Source organism: Danio rerio, chromosome 9 (genome assembly GCF_052040795.2).
Source record: "Danio rerio strain M-AB ecotype USA chromosome 9, GRCz13ab, whole genome shotgun sequence".
NCBI lineage: Eukaryota > Metazoa > Chordata > Actinopteri > Cypriniformes > Danionidae > Danio > Danio rerio.
Genome location: NC_141029.1, coordinates 3,535,001 through 3,557,831, shown reverse-complemented (window position 1 = coordinate 3,557,831; position 22,831 = coordinate 3,535,001). Strand labels below are relative to the sequence as shown.

Below are 22,831 nucleotides of genomic sequence, written 5' to 3'. Positions count from 1 at the left end.
CAGGGTCATTTTGAAAACGTACCCCTGTATATATTTCAGAAGAGTGCAAAATCAGTTGCAGGAGCTACATTTTATTTATTTTTTGCAGTTTTTGTTTACACAAATCTACCTGTGTATGCTTTTCGGATCTCAAATTTCTCTCGAGTGTGTCTTTCATGCCTGCTGTTCTCGCATAAATCCACTAGAGGCCGCTGTCAACTGACTGACTGACCAACTGATTGACTGACCCACCCTCCTCCTTCCCTAAACCCAACCGATAGTGTTTTCAAAAGCACTGATTAACCAGCGCTCACCCACAAATCCAAATCCAAACAGCAGTTTTAAAAAGCAATCTAAAAAAAGAAAAGCCCTCACCTAATTTTTACCACGATTTCAAATCTTAACACGTTCTCACCCTGTTTTTTTACTTGTATCTATTATATTTTTGCCTTTTGTTTCACCTGCTTTCTGGAACCGTTCTTCGCCAGACTCAAACCCCGACATCACAGCCAACATATCTATTCATGTCAAGACCATCAACATACGTGGCGAGCTACTGGGCAAACTGGTAACACCGGAAATGCCATCCTCTCGGAGGTAAGCGGTCAGCGAAAGTGCGAAAGGTAGTGCGAAAAGAATGCAAATGCAGCCATACATAGCTCTGGCTACATAATCCGTGCTATCCAAAAATGTATAAACGGGTACGTTGACCATTTCTGTACATTTAATCAATCAGAATTTTTATTGACCACATTTAACAGATTATTTCCTTTTTACATTTTAAAGTACGTATGTACTCAGAAATTGTGCAACTTTGTGTTTAAAAGACGTCTAATAGATGTCACAACCCTAATTAAACACACCTGATCCAACTAGTTCCTCCAGGAACTGAGTTTGACATTCCTGCTGTGAGGGATAAGTTTAGGAGTGGGTGGATAGAATATAGTCTGTGTAGTATAAAATTATTAACATCTATGTGAAGTCCCCATAAAGATAGCTGCACAAGTATGTGTGTTAATACCTTGCATTCCTTAAATTGTGAGAACCAAATGTCCCCACATGTATAGCAATACCAGTAAACTTTGACCTCTTGGGGAAAATGTTTTGGTTTCCACAGGGAAAACAGCTCATAAAGTATTTTGAATATGCTAAAAATACAGATTGATTCCTGGTGAGGGTTAGGTTTAGGGATACGGTTGGAGTAGGGGTATAGAATATACAGTCTGTCCAGTAGAAAAATCATTTTGTCTATGGGAAGTCCCCATAGAGAAAACTGTACTAATGTGTGTGTGTGTGTGTGGCAGGGGATTCCCAGGTTTCTGGACTCTAAAATCTCAGTGCAGTCTCTATCCTCAACATGTGTGTCTGTGTGTGTGTGTGCGTGTGTGTCGGCCCCAACACAATGGTTGTCGTCACATAGTCTGGGCTAGTAATGTGCTGAGAGAGAAGAGAAAAAAAGAGATTGTACATGAAGATGAGAGCAGGTTGACTCTTACAATACTCTCATTTAGAGCGCTGAGCCTTCCAGGCTCGCAGGCCGTCAGCCCCTCTGTCTGCAAGCCTTAGCCCCAGGACCGGATCTCCACCCTGGGGACAGACAGACCGCTGACGCCCCCTCTTCACACATGAATCACACACAATCCTCCAAAGACAAGCTCTGGGCAAACGGACTTAGATAAGAGCTGCCCTAAAATAAAGACCCAGAAATGAAGCAGTCTACGGTCAGGTTGGCACTAGAGTCTCCACTGCTTTCAAAATAAACACAAAATAAAAGTTCAAATTATTGAGTTAAATTAATTACCCAGTAATTTCTTTTTTAAAACAACTGGACATGCTGTTTAAGAGAGACCCAGGGAGTTTCAGCTCAACTGTGGACCACCCATTGACCATTATATGCATGCTTCATTATAAAAAAGACATGCATTTTCTTTTTCAAGCAAGCTTTAATCTGGGGTGCGTTTTCCAAAAAGATTGTTAACAATCTGGTAATAAAAGGTCCATCATTAACAACAATCCCAAGTTCTAATGAACATTTACAAACAGCATGGCAAAGTTTCATCTTAATATGAAATATGGACTTAAATAGACCATGCTCTTGAGCAAAACAAGGTTATTAAAGACAGGTGTGTTTTTTAGGGTTGCAGCTGTACTCTGCAGGAAGGTAGATCTCTAGAAACAGGATTGGGCACACCTGGTATATACACTGACCACAAAAACCTAGAATACCTCCACAATGGCAACTAAAACCCCATCATGCCAGGTCAGTTTTATTTTTTTTTATCCACTTCAATTTTAATTTCTCATATCATCCAGGCTTCAAGAATGTCAGAGCAGAAGCTCTTTCCAAAATCCATGGCCCTGAGAAATCTCTTAAAGTTCCAGAAAGAAGTACTTTCTCCATGTCCCTTTGTCAGCCCAATCCAATGATCATCAAGACCCCCAAAATCTTCAATCCCCTCCATTTATGTTCTAGTGGCCTCATGATTTACAGCAGAGGTTCTCAATCTCAGTCCTGGAGGGCCGGTTTGTCCTGCAAAGACTTCCAATCCCAATCAGGCAAAGCTGGGCAAGATAATCAAGCTCTTACTGGACTTTCTAGAAACATTCTTTTAGGTGTATTGATTCAAGTTGGAGCTAAAATCTGCAGTACTCCGTACTTCCAGAACCTCAAGCTTGAAAACCCCTGAACTACAGTATGCTCTAGGGCACAGGTGTCAAACTCAGTTCCAAAAGGGCCTTAGCTCTGCACAGTTTAGTTCCAACCCTAATTAAACACACCTGATCAAACTAATTGAGTCCTTCAGGCTTGTTTGAAACCTACAGGTAAGTGTGTTGGAGCAGGGTTGGAACTAAACTGTGAAGGGCTTCGGCCCTCCAGGAATCGAGTTTGACACCCCTGCTCTAGGGTATTGATGCACAAGTTTTATCCACTTACCATCCATGGGCACTAGTCAACCAGGAGCAAATAATATCTTCTTGCATGTCAGCGATTGCTTCTGTTGGACCAACAAGGCAAGAGATCTTCAAAGATGTGCAGATTGAGTCCCTTCCATATATCTGCCAACATAGTTCCTCTTCCTGTTACCAACTACTATGGTCACACCTAGAGATAGATTTGTTACAACTTCCAATATCAAACAATAATACCTATATTTTAGTTAATACTGACCAATTCTCAAGTCCTGTCATCTGTTTCTTTCAAAGGTTTATGACCTGTTTATGGAGGCTGCATGTGTTTCCATACTTCCCAGAGTTCCTGAAGCCTCCACTCTATCTCTAGAACATGGAAGGCTTTCTTTTCACTCTTAGATGCATGTCGCCTTCATCTTTTGAAGTGCAAGTAATCTATTATATAAGCAAAAAGGTCCACAGTGGCTTCTCCTACCACATTAAATTCCGTTTTTCTTTTATATATTTGGCACCAGTTTATCAGGAAGTGGCGACTGTGTTCTAATTGACTTATTGGATTGAAACTGCTTTATTTGCAAATGTTTTATGCCATTTTTCCAATGTGAAATCGAACTTGCATCTTTGGATATGGGCAAAATTAAAATGTTTGAGTGAACTATCCCTTCCAGGTGTACTGTAGCGCAATTTAAAACCTTAACTCTGCTTAAAAATCCTACTCCTGCTCTCCGTCACGAGCGATTCATTAGCCTTGAGATAAAAATAGAGCATTCGTGGACGCTGAGATGGCAGTGTGGTCAGTGTAATCAGGCCACCTCATATGAAGATGCCCACTCATGATGAGATGTTAAATGTGTTTCTCTGAAAACGCTGCCTGTTTAAAAATCACACACACGCACACACAGCAGATGGACAGACCGGTTTCACCGCTCCAATAATCACCAGGGGTCTGTGGGCACAGATTCTCTGGTGTGTATGTAAGAGTGTGCAGGGGGTCCTAAGATCTCATAGGCCAATCAGGGCCGAGTGGAGAGCCCACAGGGTCCCGCGGAGCTCCGCAGACCCACACTGTGGGGTTCAACACTGTCCTTCTCCTCATCATCTTCATCATCCACCAATCAGAGAACAGCACTACAGACACTCTCAACACCGCGGGGAAGACACACACACACACAAATGCTCTTCTACACAGACAGAAAACAGCATGGGTTCAGAAACACACTCACATGCATTTCAAAAGCCATCAGTTGGCCACTGAATATACAATCACACTCACACACACGGGCATATTCTTCCACAAGCCACAGCAGGGTCTCCAATAGAGAGCTCTCTTTCTTTCTCGCAGGGTTTTCTGCGGAGACAAGCCTTCATTCACAGTCAGATACCTGAATACACACACACACACACACACACACACGCACACACACACACACACACACACACACACACACACACACACACACACACACACACACACACACACACACACACATGTGTCTTTATTTCTTTCACAGACAATTCCTACAGTTATCATGGATTGCTTATACTCACAACCAAACACATGCACACACACAGACATTACAACAGTGGCTCAAGCTATAGAGCCCCAAATAAAAGAAAACGAAATAGCAATTTAATATCTCAGTTGTTTCTCTTACACCCCAGTGTTTAGATGTAAACATCCATAAATATAATTTAATTACATATAATTTATAAATATACAGTATATATATATATATATATATATATATATATATATATATATATATATATATATATATATATATATATATATATATATATATATCAAAATATAGCAGAGAATGAAGCAGGGATGGAAATAGGGGCTTAAAATTCATTCGAAACATCAAATTCTCCAAAATACTTGCCAAGCTTAAGATTACATTTTATATTATGAATAACCGATAAACTTATACAACAACTGTCCCTTTAGTTTCATTTCTAAATGTTCGTATCACACAAAATCTGCAGAAGCTCATGTCTGGTCTGAGGCCGTTCTCCGAGAATTGTCATTTTATAGTGATCGCTGATTGGCTCCTGTACTAGAAGGCGGGGCTTCATTCGCCATATTGACAGTTACACTTTTCCCCATTCAAAAGTATACGAGTGACATGTCTTGTGTATTCTATAGTCGGTGTCCGCACAATAACGTATCTGTCCGCCTATCAGGCTGCGCAGAAACTCAAATTGACATTTGTTGACAGTTTGAGTTACCTGTCGTAATTGAGTTAGTTGTTGGATGAACATTTTTTTGTTTTATGCCTTACCCAAAATATAAAAATACATATAAATACATTTAGATCATTTACTTTAATCAGTGCTATTGTAATGTGAAGAGACTTTCAACCAGCACAACAAAAAAAAAGTTTCTAAAGGCAATTACCTACTGCACTTTTAATGTTTTACTAAGAAGTGAGTTAAAGGGATAGATCTATTGACAATAAATATTCTATTACCATAAACACCATAATGTTATCTGTATTATTATTTTTTAAATATAAAGTGTCCCTCCGACTGAGACTCACAGGTGAGTGCGCTTGACAAACCACCTGTAGAAACACTCTCATTTCTCCACATGCACTGGACACTCTTAACTCTAGCATTTAATTGGTATAATCAGCACTTCTTGTGTGTATTGCCTCTTCTTGTTAAATCGCTGAATGCCTCCTCGATTGTAAGTCTCTTTGGACAAAAGCTCTGCTAATTGCAAATGTTTAAATGCACTGAAGTGTTTTAAATTTGCACTTTGGCATATTTAAAAGTGCAGTTTACATTAATTATATAAAACTTCACTTAGGTTTCTTTAGGTGTACATTTTAAACTTCATAATATAAGTCTCCTGAGCTACTAAAGTTCATAATCAGGGCAATTACGTGGTCCCAAATCAAAGGCCCCATTTACACTGTCAGGTCTTGATGCCCAATTTCTTTGCCTTTCCGTTTACATGTTGTTTTAATAGTGACCCATATCCGATTAATGTGTACCCTTTCTTTACAATTTACGATGTCGCGCATGCGTAAAGGCGGGAGGCAAAGGACGAGGGAAAGGGCCGTCATAGCAGCTTGTACCTTTGGTTTATATATGTTGTCCTCCACCATTCAGAGGAATTTATGGGTATGAGAGAGATCTCAGGTCTGGTGGGAGCAAATTGTGGCGATTGACCACTTTCCTCCTCCATGTTTCCACTGTTGATGTAGTTTACTGAGTCAGCGTCTCTACACACAAGCTTCCTTCTACGTCATTAAGCCACAGAGAAGTACCACATTGTCCCAAGTTTAATGACGTACAAAACAGAATGCTTCAATAAATCCGATCTGCCTATTCACATAGTCACATATCTGACTTATATCTGATTTATTTCCACATATAAAGGAGGCCTGAAACCGATCTCTGAATATCCGAATGCTTGCGTTTTTTGTGTGTGTGTGTGTGTTTACACAGTCATAGAACAGATCCGATTTGTGTCACACAATCAGAATTGGGTCACATTTAACTTGCAGTGTAAACGGTGCTAAAGGTAAAGGTCAGGAGGTCATTAGGGGTAAAATCTAAAACTAATACAGTAAATCTCCCATGTGCATCTTCACTGATTAGCAGAACATAAAAAGTGTGTGCATGCAGACCTACTGATGAGGGCATGTGTATATCTAGATCTGTGATGTGTGTGCATGTGTGTGCAGTCCTCCAGACAGCGTTGAGTGTGTCTTTTAAAACCTCTGTGATTAGCAGCACCTGTGCGGCCCACCATCTCAACCAATCAGGTCACTGCACTGTGGCTGCACACGCATCCAGCTCATCAATATCTAGAAAGACGTGATGAAGATCTTCCGTCCAGGTGGAGGAAAGACCGAATCCTTGATTGTGCAGCTGTTACTACACTGCCGACAAGGGGCCATGACCCACATCTATCTGGCCAGTCTCCTTCCTTCACTACATAATTCTCTAGTCTAGCAAAAACACTAAACCATTCACCACTTAGCTTTGTTAAAATTGAAACGGTAAGTTCCACCCATGTTATTTCCAGAGACATGGAGAGCTCGGTGACTGATAGGCCTTATAGGCATGCAAGATGATAAGTTCGGTAAGTTCTTACTTAGTGCTGAAAATGAACTCAAAATGAACGTTGTTTTATTTTGGATTTTGTTCGAAATTACTTCAATTTGTTCTCCTAAATGTAGTTAAGATAAGATAATGATCTTAGCTTGGTTACCAATTAGATAGGATAAGACTTTAAACTTAAAATACTTCCTTAACACTGTATACCACTGGAGTGACATGTATAAAAGAAAAAAAAACTAAATAAAATACCATAACTTTAAAGCAGATCATGATTTTTAGCAACAATCTGACTTAATTTTGATCTCAAATGCTTTAATTTGTGGAAATGATCCTCCTCATCTGTGACGTTACTATAACAACAGCTGCAAGCAACTTATAGACTATACACTTCCTGACAAAAGTCTTGTTGTTGATCCCAGTTGTAAGAGCAACAAATAATAACTTGACTTCTAGTTGATCATTTGAAAAAGTGTTAGAAGGTAGATTTTTCCCATGAAACATCTGTTGATCTGCATCCCAATCATCACAAATAATGCAGAAAACCTACTGGAACCTGCATAAACCCAAGATTCTCACAGAAATCAGTCAAGTTTGATGAAGGAAAAATCATGGTTTGGGGTTACATTCAGTATGGGGGTGTGCGAGAGATCTGCAACATGAGTAATCAAGACATTTGTGCTGCCTATTACATTACAAACCACAGGAGAAAGCAAATTCTTCAGCAGGATAGCGCTCCTTCTCCTACTTCAGCCTCCACATCAAAGCTCCTGAAAGCAAAGAAGGTCAAGTTGCTCCAGGATTGGCCAGCCCAGTCACCAGACATGAACATTATTGAGCATGTCTGGGGTAAGATGGAGGAGGCAATGAAGATGCATCCAAAGACTCTTGATGAACTCTGGGAGTCCTTCAAGAACTCTTTCTTTTACATTCCAGATGACTTTATTAATCAGTGATTTGAGTCATGTCAGAGATGTATGGATGCAGTCCTCCAAGCTCATGATGGAGTCAGACACAATATTCATTCTGTCTCCACTGCAGCAGGACTTTATATTCTATACTGGACATTATTTCTGTTCAGTGACAAGACTTTTGTTTAAGCAAAGTGAGACCTTACAGTCCTGATTAAATCATTAAAAATCAAGGCATGATCATATTTTATTTTGGTAAAATAAACTTAATCTAGAGGCCTTTTCCTTTCATATAAGCCACTTCAGATACCAAATGATCAACTAGAAGTCAAGTTATTATTTGTTTTTCTTAAAACTTGGATAGGCGACAAGACCTTTGTCAGGTAATGTAGGTTGTAACAGTGTAAAAGTGAATTAAAGGTGAATTATTTAAGATGGTTCAAACTATTTTTTTAAACTGAAAAGGTTTGCTGATTAAACACACTTCAATAAATCAGTCCCTTAATGCCAAGCATGCCGGATAAGCCAAAGATCTATTATAAACACCTCATGTGTCCTATCAAACTCAGGAACCTAGAGTTTCAAGAAATCATCCGTCAGCACTAACAAAGAACGCACTAGGAAACTTTTCTTTTTAATATATACGTGTGTGCGTGTAAAAAAAGGACAATAGGTATCTCCAGATGGAATTTTTGCACAAAATTTACTTTTAAGGATCTATAAGTTTAATTAAAGCACTAAATTACAAAGAAAGTTATTTTGGAAAAAGGGAAAACACTCAACGTAGCTCATTTATTGAAATAATTATTTGGCAAGAAAGCTAAAGTTCATTGTAGCATTGTAGTGCTGTTAAAGGATTAACTGCGACCAACAAAATAAAAGTTTGTATTTCTGATGTTTTTTTTTAATCTTCATATATTTATTCATTTTCTTGTCGGCTTTGTCCCTTTATTAATCTGGGGTCGCCACAGCAGAATGAACCGCCAACTTATCCAGCAAGTTTTTACGCAGCGGATGCCCTTCCAGCCGCAACCGATCTCTAGGAAAGATCCACACATACACACACACTACAGACAATTTAGCTTACCCAATTCACCTGTACCGCATGTCTTTGGACTGTGGGGGAAACCAGAGTACCTGGAGGAAACCCACGCGAATGCAGGGAGAACATGCAAACTCCACACAGAAACGCCAACTGAGCCGAGGAGCGAACCAGCGACCCAGCAACCTTTTTGCTGTGAGGCGAATGTGCTACCCACTGCGCCACTGCGTCGCCATCTTCATATATTTATTATGTATATATAAATGCACACATCGATCTTTACACAAGTATAGAAAATATTGAATTATATTTACATATAACAAAATTCATTCATTTAGTTAATTTCCTTCAGCTTAGTCTTTGATTAAGCAGCGGTCGTCACAGCGGAATGAACTGCCAAATATTCCAACATATGTTTTACACAGCAGATGGACTTCCAGCCGTAACCCAGTACTGGGAAACATTCATACACACTCATACACTACAGCCAATTTCAGCTCATCCAATCACCTATAGTGCATGGGCTTGGAGCACCTGGACCCATGCCAACATAAGGAGAACATGCAAACTCCACACAGAAAAAGCTAAATTCTTAAAAATCATTACATTTGAGGAAATACTCAAAACAATGATTTTGCTGCTTGTTCAATCTACTTATTTAAAACAAGCTGAATCAACACTGTCAAGATGACCAGCGATCTAACCTGTGCAGATCACTGGAGAACTACACATCTGCCATTTTAATGATCTACAACTCCCATCATGCACCTAACACACATCAGTTCCTGATTCCCCCTGATCACACACACACACACACACACACACAGCTGAAAGCTCATGATGGGATGATTAACAGTACTATAAAACACCTCATTGACACACACTCTTGGCTGAGTCTTGTAAACTTTAATGCCAAGTTCAGACTGCATGATTTTAGCCCCGGTTTTGACTCGCTGACAGGTTTTGAGAAATCGCAGACAATTGTCTGAGATCACAGGTAAATCACTGCTTGTTCACGCGAGTAACACTAACGTAGTGTTTTTCCGGGGCCGGGTCGCGGGCAGCAGTCTTAAGAGAGAACCCCAGACTTCCCTCTCCCCAGACACTTCTCCCAGCTACTCTGGGGGGTTCCCGAGGCGTTCCCAGGCCAGCCAGGTGACATAGTCCCTCAGATTCACTAGGTCTCAAAACTCTTCTGAAATGCCTGATGCTTTGAATCGCTGTAGTAACATTACCTGGTATTTCAAAACACTTTAGTCACATGACCTGGGTGTCTTAAATCACCTTAGTCAGGTGACCTGGGTGTTTCGAAACACTTTAGTCATGTGACCTGGATGTTTCGAATTACTTTAGTCGCATGATCTGGGTATTTCAAAACACTTTAGTCACATGACCTGGGTGTTTCGAATCACCTTAGTCAGGTGACCTGGGTGTTTCGAATCACCTTAGTCAGGTGACCTGGATGTTTCAAAACACTTTAGTCATGTGATCTGGATGTTTCGAATCACTTTAGTCGCATGATCTGGGTGTTTCGAAAAACTTTAGTAACATGACCTGGGTGTTTCGAAACACTTTAGTCACGTGACCTGGGTGTTTCAAAACACTTTAGTCACGTGATCTTGGTGTTTTGAATCACCTTAGTCAGGTGACCTGGTTGTTTCGAAAAACTTTAGTCACGTGACCTGGATGTTTCGAATCACCTTAGTCACATGACCTGGGTGTTTCTAAACACTTTAGTCACTTGACCTGGATGTTTCGAATCACCTTAGTCACATGACCTGGGTGTTTCAAAACACTTTAGTCACGTGATCTGGGTGTTTTGAATCACCTTAGTCAGGTGACCTGGGTGTTTCGCATCACTTTAGTCACATAGTTTGGGTGTTTCAAATCACCTTAGTCAGATGGACTGTGTGTTTCAAATCACTTTAGTCATGTAGCCTGAGTGTTTCGATTCACTTTAGTCACATGACCTGGGTGTTTCAAAACAATTTAGTCACTAGACCTGGGTGATTTGAATCATGCTTCACTGCAGTGTTTCAAAACACTTGCGCTTCGGAATCTCGACACTGTGTCGAAACATCTGTTTCACGCCAGCCATCCCTACCTGTCCATTACTGTTTTGACCTTTTGCCTGCCTGATGACTCTCCTAATGAACTGATAGTTTCCCAACACAAATTGATTAAGTTAACTTAACACATTTAAGTGGATTGAACATAAAACAGTTAAGTTGTTCTCCAAAACCTCAAGAATTGTGTTGTTTCAGTTCATTTTAAATAAGTAGCTTGAACAAGCAGCAAAATCATTGTTTTAAGCGCATGCCAGACCTCACTTTTGCCAACTACTGTATATATACAGATCCAGATCCAAGAACCGCAGATCACGAAGACTTTGTAGTCCAGAGCACTTGACTCATGGCTTTTACTGTAATACAGGAAGCGGTAATTGCGTTACTCATGAAGACGTGACTTGATAGATGTTGCTCACAGTTGATACTGTTTAGCCTTCTACCTCACTTAACGTGGAGAACTAAAGCAAGCTTTCATCTTGAAATAAGCTTCAGAAAAGATGGACGTTGTTGAAATAAATCTTTCTCCTGGCACACAAAGGGCTGGATTGAAATCGCGATTCCTCTCTGTGTGGAGTCAATTGAGAGGTTGGTAAGTGGTCTGCAAGAGTCAGCACACGAAGAGCACCACATGTTGCTCTTGCTGGCTTTTTTCTTTTGTGTTTTTTTTCCCGCCACGTCATCTTCACAGACCATTTCATGGAGCTTCACCATCAGACAGAGTGGATCTGCAAAACACTCACACAATCACACTCGCTGCTCCATCAACAACATCTACACATGCTCTGATTGAATTTAGGGCTGCGGCAATGTTTTTTTTATTTTTATAATCGATTAATCCATCACAGTAATCGACCAATTAATCAAATAATCAGACAAGCTTTTCCTATTTTCTTTAAATATTTTGTGACTTAAATGCAAAAGAGCATTACAAAGTGTACGAAAGCGAATCATGTACATTTATATACAGCGGGGAAAAAGAAGTATTGAATGCATCATGTTTTTTTTCTGGGAATATTATTTCTAAAATTACATGTCTGTTGCCATGTATTGAACCAGATTTTGGTTAAAAAAAAACAAAAACAAACATAAAAACAAAACAAAATTAATCGGATAAATGAGTTCTGTGTAATATCAATGCAACGACACAAGGAGAAAGTCCTGAACTACTAAATTGTATTTAATACTGTATAAAAAATACGTTTTTTAATGATGGCAGCATAAAGACGCCTCTCATATGGAGAATGAAGTCACATGCTTTGCTCAGGTGTGACTTTGTCACAGACTTCAACAGAGTGTAAAACTTGATGGTTCTGTGGGTCTCGTCTATCAAAACTGAGCTTTAATTTGTGTTTTCTATTGGATTCAGATCAGGTGATTGGCTGGGCCATTCTACGGCTTGACTTTCTTTCTTTGAAAGCATTTAAGAGTTTCCTTGGCTGTGTTTTGGATCATTTTCTTACTGAAATGTCCACCCTGGTTTCATCTTCATCCTCCTCCTCCCATGTAGATGTTGGACTCAAGCAGCTGATATTCACTTACAATGGCGAAGGCCAGAGGCTTGCTGAAGAACTACTGAGAGATTTCAGCTGCTGTCTGGGCTTTCCATGTCTTTCTACACCTCCCTAAACTAAAACTAATAAACTAATTTGTTTTGTTTTCTTTGCATATATGTGTTTCTTTGGTTGTTATCAACAAATTGAAAATTTCAAGTCAACGTCACCTTTACAAATATGATTGTTGAGAAAAATGGTAATGTGTTCAATACTATGTATATATATCTACTGTCAGCTTATGATTTGAATCCAAGGCGGAAGTAGTTCCTCATACAAAAGGGTTTTTGAGACTCTCCATGTTTGATTTTGTTTTTATATACACAATTATGCCGTCAAACTGTTGTATAAATGCAATATCACACAAGTAGCAGTGCGATATGGCTGTATATCGGCACTGGTGGGAGGTGTGCGTTGGCGAGTGCTGATATATACCAATAAACCATTTAACTCAATTTGCAGCTACTACACTATATTCTGAACTTAAACAATCAAAAAAATTTTTTTTACCACAAATTACATTAACTAATAAAATAATTACAGGCAACGTGGTGGAACATTCTAGTAACATTGATGGAAAAATGTTCTTGCATCATTTAGATGATGTTGATGGAATGCTCTAATGTTTGGACAACTGAAACGTTATGAAAATGTTTAGATAATGTTATTATAACAAAACAAAAAAATGTTGGTGCGTCATGTAGATGCTTTAAATGTTCAAAGTGTGAACATTACAGGGGTGGTCCACGGTGTATTTTTAAGGCTTGGTTGTGTTTAAAGGTGCAAAGCAATGAGTGCTCATGATTCATTTGTAGAAAATGACGTTATTTTTTCATATATCTTACTTTGGGAAAGATTCTGAAAGTTCTCATTCATTTCATTTCATTTTCACCCACGCGAAGGCAGGAAGAACATTTAAACTCCACACAGAAACGCCAACTGAGCCGAGGTTCAAACCAGCAACCCAGCGACCTTCTTGCTGTGAGGCGACAGCACTACCTACCGCGCCACTGCCTCGCCTCTGAAAGTTCTAATCTGTCAAATGTTAAAGCTATATATTTTTATAATTCTCTGGAACATAATTAAAATGTAATTATAAGCACTTCTCTCTCTGTGTCATGTCTTTTGGAAGCCCAAATACAGAAACAGAAGAAGATCTGTGGAAATAGCAGCGTTGGGACATCATTTTAGCTTTCACTGCTTTAACATTACTTTGGCTCTGGCCACACCTCTTCACTGCACAGGGTGTGTGCGCAAGGTGAATGCACCTAACCTGAAGTGTTTGTGATCTCACTAGCCTGACTGTATTTTTTTTAAGTCCCCAAACTTTGTTTGCTGTAGACTTTGCTAAACTGTGTAAAAGCCAATTTCCCCCATTTGCATTGAACTTTGAGCATATCACATTCAGAGACGTTGTTTATGTTCACACACCTACATTGCACATCAACTAAAGTTTAAAATATGATATCGTAGTGGGCCACTCCTTTAAGGAAACATTTCTAGAACCTAAAAGTGTTAGCTGGGAATGCCATAAAACTGATCATTATATAATAAAGACTGAATTAAAGTTAGGTATAGGATTGTTAAAAGTCCTTTTGTATAATTTTTAATGATTAACTTAAATATTTTATATACAGTTGAAGTCAAAATGATTCGCCCTCCACTGACTATGTTTTATTCATTTATTTATTTTTTTACTATTTTACAAACAAAGTATTTCCTATACCATTTTTTCTTCTGGAGAAAGTCTTATTTCGGCTTGAATAAAAGCAGTTACATTTTTTAAAAACCATTTTAAAGTCAATATTATTAGCATTATTAAGCAATATTTATTTTTCAATAGTCTACAGAACAAACTGGCTGTGCCAGTTTCCCCCACAGACCAATTACTTGCGCTATAGGTGAATTGAATAAACTAAATTGGATGTAGCTTATATGAATGTGTATGAGTGTTTCCCAGTACTATGTTGTGGCTGGAAGGGCATCCGCTGTATAAAACATATGCTGGATAGGTTGGTGGTTCATTCCACTGTGGAGACCCCTGATAAAAAGGGACTAAGCAATGTGACACTATATACTGTATATAGATAGATAGATGGATGGATGGATGGATACAGTAGATAGATGGACAGACAGACAGACAGACAGACAGACAGACAGACAGACAGACAGACAGACTGACTGACAGACAGACAGACAGACAGACAGACAGACAGACAGACAGACAGACAGACAGACAGACAGACAGACAGACAGACAGACAGACAGATAGATAGATAGATAGATAGATAGATAGATAGATAGATAGATAGATAGATAGATAGATAGATAGATGTGCACACATTAAAGTACAGATTGTGGTAGAAATAATAAAACACAGTAACAATAAATCCTAAATATGTATTAAGTTATATATAACCTATATACAAACTAAAACATATCCTAAATATATTCAGGCTGGCATGTCTCCCACTACAGTTTCTCCAGTCTGGTGGTTTGGGCTTGAGATTGAAAAATATGATATTTGGAAACATCAGCCGTAACCTTTGTAAATGACATGTGGCTGTTTCCTGAGAATGAGCCACTTTAATAGCCAACCATTTCTCAGTCTAGCATGTCTGTCAGACTCCAAAAAAAAAAAAAAAGAGAGATTTTCCAAAATCTGATATTTCCAAACATTCTCAAAATAACCACGTTTTAACATACAGCTGACAAACTGCCATCTGAGTTTTGCACAAGGCTCACGTTAAACAACCCAGACAAGTGAAGCAGCACAGTAAAAGCAGACCATTCGAAAAGGTCAAAGCTTACGCTCAACGATGAGAGCCATTTACACGATGCTAACATTTGAGCTCCCAATGCCATCAAACAATATCATAAAAACCTCTATTGACTATGTGGGATGCCATGTGCAAGGCATTATTCGAGGTTATCTTTCTAGACGTCTATATGACGTGGAGATCAAGTTGTCAGGATGGCCATTTTCCATTGTGCAGACAGTCACTGACACAGTCGTCAAAGCCTCCACTGGACCAAACCAACATGAAGATTTTTGTGAGGTGTTCAAAGCCCCTTACCCAGAGTACAACTGGTTCAAGGGCTGACCCACCCGTCCGCCAAGCAAAATACTCCAAGACACATGCAATTACAGACTCAAGTCAAAGGCCACGAACAATTTGCAAGCCTATTTACACAGCGGAGAAGACGCCTCCCATTCTGCCAGAAATAGAAGAGATCAGATGATACAGATGCTTCCAGGGGAATACAAGCTCAGACGATGCATAACATATAAAAAATAAATCTAAACACCATAAATAAATGAATGCTTTAAGCAGAATATAGACTATAAACATGTCTCGGGTTGTAATTAAGCTAAATATGTAACTAAAATACCTAATTTTAAGCTTTACTAAAGACAAAATGGATCATTATAAAACAATCATTAATTTTTTATCCCCAAAGACAAGATCAATAGTTTTTTTAGGCTTAGAAATCAGATTGTCAAATTTTTTACTTTTTAGCTATTTTTTTCTAACTATTTAGCACCGTTAAAATGAAGTCTTAAATGATGTTTCTGGTTGTAAATATGCAAAATATGCAAATAAAATACTAAACTTTAAGCTTTACTTAAGACAAAAATGATAAATAATCTTAAAACAATCATAATAATCAGACACAATCTGATCCTGCAAAGTATTTTATCCTTAAAACAAGTTTGATAATTTTTTTTTTTTTGGCCTAGAAATAAGATTATAACTCCTGACTTTTTGAGACTTTTTAACTTAAAACATTTAATACAGTTAAAATAAAGTCTTGCAAATAAAAGTCTGCACTTAAATGACATCTCTGATTGTAAATAAGCAAAATATGCAAGTAAAATATGTCACTTTAAGCTTTATGAAGTCCAAAAAATAAAAATAATCATCAACAATCCCAATAATCATATACAATCTGATCCTGCATAGTACGTTCTTCTTAAAACAAGATCAATATTATTTTTTTTGGCCTAAAAATACGATTGTAATTCTTGACTTAAAACAATTTATTACAGTTAAAATAAAGTCCGAAAAATACAAGGCTGGTCTTAAATGATGTCTCTGATTGTAATTATGCAAAAATGCCTGTGTGAATTGTAGCCTCAGTTCTTAGCTGACAGGAGCGGCACCCGGTGTGGTCTTCTGCTGCTGTAGCCCATCCGCCTCAATACTTGATGTGTTGTTGCCTTTCTATCAGCTGGAACCAGTCTGGCCATTCTCCTCTGACCTCTGGCATCAACAAGGCATTTGCGCCCACAGAACTGCCGCTCACTGCATATTTTCTCTTTTTCAGACCATTCACTGAAAACCCTAGAGATGGTTGTGCGTGAAAATCCGAGCAGTTTCTGAAATACTCAGAGCAGCCCGTCTGGCACCAACAACCATGCCACGTTCAAAGTCACTTAAATCACATTTCCCCAGTCTGATGCTCAGTTTGAACTGCAGAAGGTCGTCTTGATCATGTCTACATGAATAAATGTGTTGAGTTGCTGCCATGTGATTGGCTGATTAGAAATTTGTGTTGATGAGCAGTTGGACAGGTGTACCTAATAAAGTGGCCAGCGAGTGTACCTAACATTAAACTTTACTAAGCGCCAATGGCCTAGCGGCGCTGACATATAGCACCATGGTGCTCACAGCTACCCGAGATCAATTCCCAGCTCAAGGTCCTTTGCCAACACTGCCCTTTCTCTGCTCCCAATACTTTCCTGTCAGTAACCTTCACTGTCCTCTCTCAATTAAAAGTGAAAACCCCCTAAATAAAATTTACAAATAAACAATCTTAAAAAGGAACATAATAATCATACAAAATCTGATCCTGCACAGTATATTATCCCTAAAACAAGATTGATATGATTTTTGGGCCTAGAATTAAAATTGTAACTCATGGCTTACTGAGACCTTTTAACTGAAAACACTTTATTACAATTAAACTAATAAACTCATAGAAATCAGATGCTAACTCTTGACTAGAAAAGGAGTTTTTGCAGTGGCATCAGAGCGACAAGAGAACAGAGAAGCTAAATTAGATTGAACTGCATTAATGGTTGAAGAGCATGCAAATGATGTGGTAAAACTGCGTCGGCTGGAGAGGTGTTTGATGTGATTTCGTGAAGCCGTGGTCACAGTTGGAGCTTACATGAGTTCAGCTGCAGAGCTCCTGTGACTGTGCTTGAGTTGACAAACACACACGACTCGCAGGTGCCTCCACGCATCTTCCTCAAAATCAGCCCGTATGAGGGCACCTAAACAGCCTTCTCCTGCTGGATAATATCCCTCCAGCACCTGTCTGGGAACGCGATGGTGTGGGTTTTTCAGCAGAGGGTAAATCTGAAGCACTTTAAGTGTTAAATCGGGGCATTTTACTAATTTTTATGCATTCCATTGCATTTGTTGAGTTTCATAACAACATGTTTAGACGCTAATTCCAAGCTGATCTGAGTGGAAAACATAAATATTTGAGATTTTGGATTGAAGGACATCAGCTGTCTAAATCATATGCTGGATAAGTTGGTGGTTCATTCTGCTGTGGTGACCCCTGATTAATAAATGGAATGAGCTGAAGGAAAATGAATGTGTGCATATTGTTTCTAAGCAAAAATCAGCATGTGGAGAAGTTTCTTTGAGCTAAATATTTGAGCGGATTAGACTGTTTCCCCTCTGATTCAGCCCTAGCAGGTTTCTCCCCCGAGAGATGTGTAAAAAAGGAGAGACCACCGGACCCGCACAGCTGCTCGCCAGCACCGAGATCTCTGCGTTTCCTCTTCTCCTCAGGACGACAGGTTGGCCCGAGGGCACAGTGCACCAATAATAACAACAGCGAGCCCACAGAGAGCAGGTCAGCCCTGGCGTGACCCGCCATCAGAGCTCTGAGGTCTGGACAGGAGCCAGAGCCCGGAGAAACAGTGCAGCAGTGACCGCACATACACAAGCCACCGGAACACAGGCCTCAGATCACTTCCTGTTCTGTGTTCGGCTTCCTGTTTTAAATAAACCTAACACACAGCCTAAAGGGCTTCAGCAACGACACCTTCTAAGATGAGGGGTGCTTTTTAAAGGCCTTTCTAGGCAAGGTGCAATGGGAAACTCTTTGGTTTTTTAAAAGATTTAAATATATAAATGGCATTTAAAATGCAGCAATGTTAATGCTTAATTTTGTTATTACTCTTACTTTAGATTTTTTTTCATAAGAGTATTCTTAATGTTTTCCCAGAGATGGGTTGCAGCTGGAAAGGCATCTGTTGCGCAAAAGATGTGCTGGATAAGTTGGCAGTTCATTCTGCTGGGGCAACCTCAGATTAATAAAGGGACTAAGCCGAAAAGAAAACCAATGAATTAATATTCTTAATGCAACATGGTGGCACAGTGGTTAGTACTGTCGCCTAACAGCAAAAAGGTAGCTGGTTTGAGCCTCGGCTGGGTCAGTTGGCATTTCTGTGTGGAGTTTGCATGTTCACCCAGTGTTGGCGTTGGTTACCTCCGGGTGCTCCGGTTTCCCCCACAATCCAAAGACATGCGCTATAGGGGAATTGGGTAAACTAAGTTGGCCGTAGTGGATGAGTGTGAATGAGTGTGTATGAGTGTTTCCCAGTACTGGGTTGCAACTAGAAGGGCATCTGCTGTGTAAAACACAAGCTAGATAAGTTGGCGATTCATTCCACTGTAGCGACCCCTGATGACTAAAGGGACTAAGCCGAAGGAGAATAAATGAATGAATGAATGAATGACTTTCCCCGAGATGGGTTGCAGCTAGAAGGGCATCCACTGCGTAAAAACTTGCTGGATAAGTTGGCGGTTCATTCAGCTGTGTCGATCCCGGATTAATAAAGGGACTAAGCCGACAAGAAAATGAACGAATGCATGAATGAATGGATTACTTTCCCTTCACTTCACAGATCCTATTTGAGTTTCTTTCTTCTGTTGAAAACAAAAGAAGATATTTTGAAGAATGCTGAAGTGAATACATTTTACATAGTGTGCTGTTTAGTGCAAAATTAGACGAAAATAGAGCACTTTAAGTATATTGTGGAAGTGCACTAAGTGGACTTAAAAATGTATTTTAGCTTACGTTCTAATCTGAGCATGCATTATTGTTATATTTTAAATAATAACAATTATAAGTGTGTTTTATTTGTAAATATAGTATATTTAAAAGTGCATTCAAATGGTTAGTACATTAAAAGCGGCATAATTTTTTTAAATATTAAAATAGTACATTAAGTAGAGTTTATTTATAAACTAATTTCCAGAGGATCACGTGCTTATGATAGCTTGCAGCCGGTCCCGCATTATTTAATTTATGACCAATCAGACGATTCCTAAGCCACTATAAATACTGTAAGTTCCATATCACAGCCATCTTCGTTTTGAAGAACCCACCTTCCACCCCTACTCCTCCTCCTTTCCTAGATGGGTGGCACGATGGCCCAGTGGTTAGCACTGTTGCCTCACAGCAAGAACGTCACTGGTTCTAGTCCTTACCAAGCCAGCTGACGTTTCTGAGTGGAGTTTACACGTTCTCCCCCATGCTCATGTGGGTTTCCCCCCGGTTTCTTGCCACCATCATTTTAGCTCCAACCCTAATCAAACACACCTGAACAAGCTAATCAAGGTTTTGCTAGGTTGAAACATGCAGGCAGGTGTGTTGAGGCGAGTTAAACCCTGCAGGGACTGAGATTGGCAACCCCCTGCATTAAAATGTTCAAAAGAACATCAGCTTTTAGGATGACTTGAATGTCTCACTGTTGAATAAATGAAGTATTATTTAAAGAGATAGTTCACCCAAAAGTTTTAATTCAGTCATCATTTACTCACCCACCACTTGTTCCAAACCAGTTTGACTTTCTTCTGTTGAAAACACCTGAAGATATTTAGAAAAATGTTGGAAACCAATAGCCACTGACTTCAACAGCATTTGTTTTTTCTTACTATGAATGCCAATGGTTACAGGTTTCTAAAATTCTTCAAAATATAAACATAACATAAACATAAAGTTTAAAACTAATGGAAGTTGACTAAGTAGTCACTAACGTTTTTCTTTTTTTGGGGTGAACTGTCACTTTAATACTTATTTATAGAATCAATTTTACAAACCTTTTTAATGATCATCAGCTTACTCTGCTACCACTTTTTAGCCAGGTCATCTGTCTTGTCCTTGCATACAAATATTTGCATATACAAGATAAACTATAGCATACATTATACCAGTTGGCATTGCTTCTGATTCAGTTGCTGCATTGAAAATGGAAGTGTTCAAGGCCGTTCAGCTTTTTCATGCATACAAATGCGCGCACTGTGGAAGTCTATCATTTCGATCATGTTTAGTAGAGGAGAATTCAGACTAGACGGCTGAACTGGATGAATGGAGTCTTCCATGACTTGTAAATACAGTTCTGCTCATACAGTAGGATGTGTGGAGAACACAAAAGCCCAGCAGGGAGAGTGGCAGAGGTGTGTGGGAGAGGGAGAGAGAGCGTGCATGGCAGAGCGTACAGACGTATAATTACAGTACAGCCCTTCAGAAAAACCGCAAATGGTTATGGGCTCCGAGAGGAAGGATGGCAGAAAAAAAGACCAAAGTGGACAGAGAAATTTAAATGAAACTGTAAAAAAAAAAAAAAAAAAAAAAAAAAAACTTGAGAAATGTCAATTAAAAGAAAAACACTCCATCACGAAACTCCCACAGAACAGACGGAGAGAGAGAAACGCAGCCTGCTCTCACAAGGAAACCGAACTATTTTAGGTTTAGTCAGTTTAGTACAGTGGTTCTCAATTTCATCAGACACACAACATCATAAGACATTAATATTAGGTTACATTTAGGTCACCAGCATCTAAGGACAATGTTATTTTAACGTCCAATAACGATGTGAAATGACGTTGAAATTTGGTTGATTTTAGGTCGTGTTGTAAAGTGACCAAAATCCAACGTCGAGCCAACATCTTAAACCAACGTCATATTGACGTCAAATACTGAGATTTATTCATCAGGTATGGCAACCAAAACCACAGATCCGCAATATATATATATATATATATATATATATATATATATATATATATATATATATATATATATATATATATATATATATAATTTATATATATATTTTAAATGTGCAAAAAATTTACAAATGTACAAAAATGTACAAATGACGCCGTACAACACTGAAAAAATACTGCAAGGATGATTTCCTTGGATGTAATCAAACTTTTAAAAGTTAAGTGGTTGTAAAAAAAATTATTTGGATTGCATTTAAATAAACAAATTAAATTAAACATTACTGAATTAAATGTTTTTTTAATTTAACCCAAAAACTGTAAATAGTTTGCGACAGTTTTGCAGAAATAATTTTTTTTTCAGTGAAGTTCATATAAATTATCCACTAAATCAAAAACTTATGAAATGTAACTATTTTACATTTTTTTTCTGTTTAGCAGTTCATTCGTATGAGTTTAATAGATTTCAGTCATATGAAAATGTAAAATTTTTAAAAGGAAGCGTGGCACTAAACCTAAACCCAACGGTCATTAGGGGCATGCGCAAATCATACTTAAATGTAAAAATTTAATTGTACACATTCATATGAATTAGCCACTAAATCAACAAATTACATTTTGTCTGATTAGTGGCTAATTCGCACAAATCAATTTCAGTCGTACGAAAACATACAATTTTTAAAAAGAGGTGTGGCACCAAACCTAAACCCAACCGTCACTGAGGGATGCAAATCGTACTAAATTGTACAAATGACATCATAGGAATTCATACAAATTGCCACTAAATTAAAAAAAACACGAAATGTAACAGTTTTTTGCGTTTTGTCAGTTTAGTGGCTAATTCATATGGATTCATGATATCAATTCAAATATTTGAAATATTTCAAACGAATTAGCCACTAATTAGTCGCTAATTTTTACAAATGTACAAATTTTACATTACAATTTTTTTTACAAATTGTACAAATTCATAAGATTTCAGTCATGCAAAAACGTACAATTTTTAAAAGGAGGCATGACGCCGAGCTCCACCCTCTAAACCCCAACATTATTGCAGGGTGAGTTCTTACAAATTCATATGAATTAGCCACTGAAAAAGTTACGAAAAATAACTATTTTACGTTTCAACACAATCTCACCGCAATTCGTAACTTTTGATTAAGTAGCTGATTTGTATAAATTCGTATGACATCATTCATACAATTTAGTATGATTTGCTCATCCCCCAATGAGGGTTGGGTTCATGGGCGGGGTTGGGTGC

At 38.6% G+C, this 22,831-nt stretch overlaps 2 long non-coding RNA genes across 3 annotated transcripts in view; both read right to left on the bottom strand.

Annotated features, from left to right (window-relative positions):
* The window catches only part of LOC141376047 (uncharacterized), a 67,282-nt gene that overhangs the window by 28,835 nt on the left and 15,616 nt on the right, over positions 1–22,831 (bottom strand). The gene's annotated exons all lie outside the window — the stretch shown is intronic.
* LOC147835208 (uncharacterized) lies at positions 703–4,070 on the bottom strand. Its single transcript, XR_015499175.1, has 2 exons — positions 3,149–4,070; positions 703–3,082 (listed from the first exon to the last, which is right to left on the bottom strand). It is a non-coding gene; the product is annotated as an uncharacterized LOC147835208 (long non-coding RNA).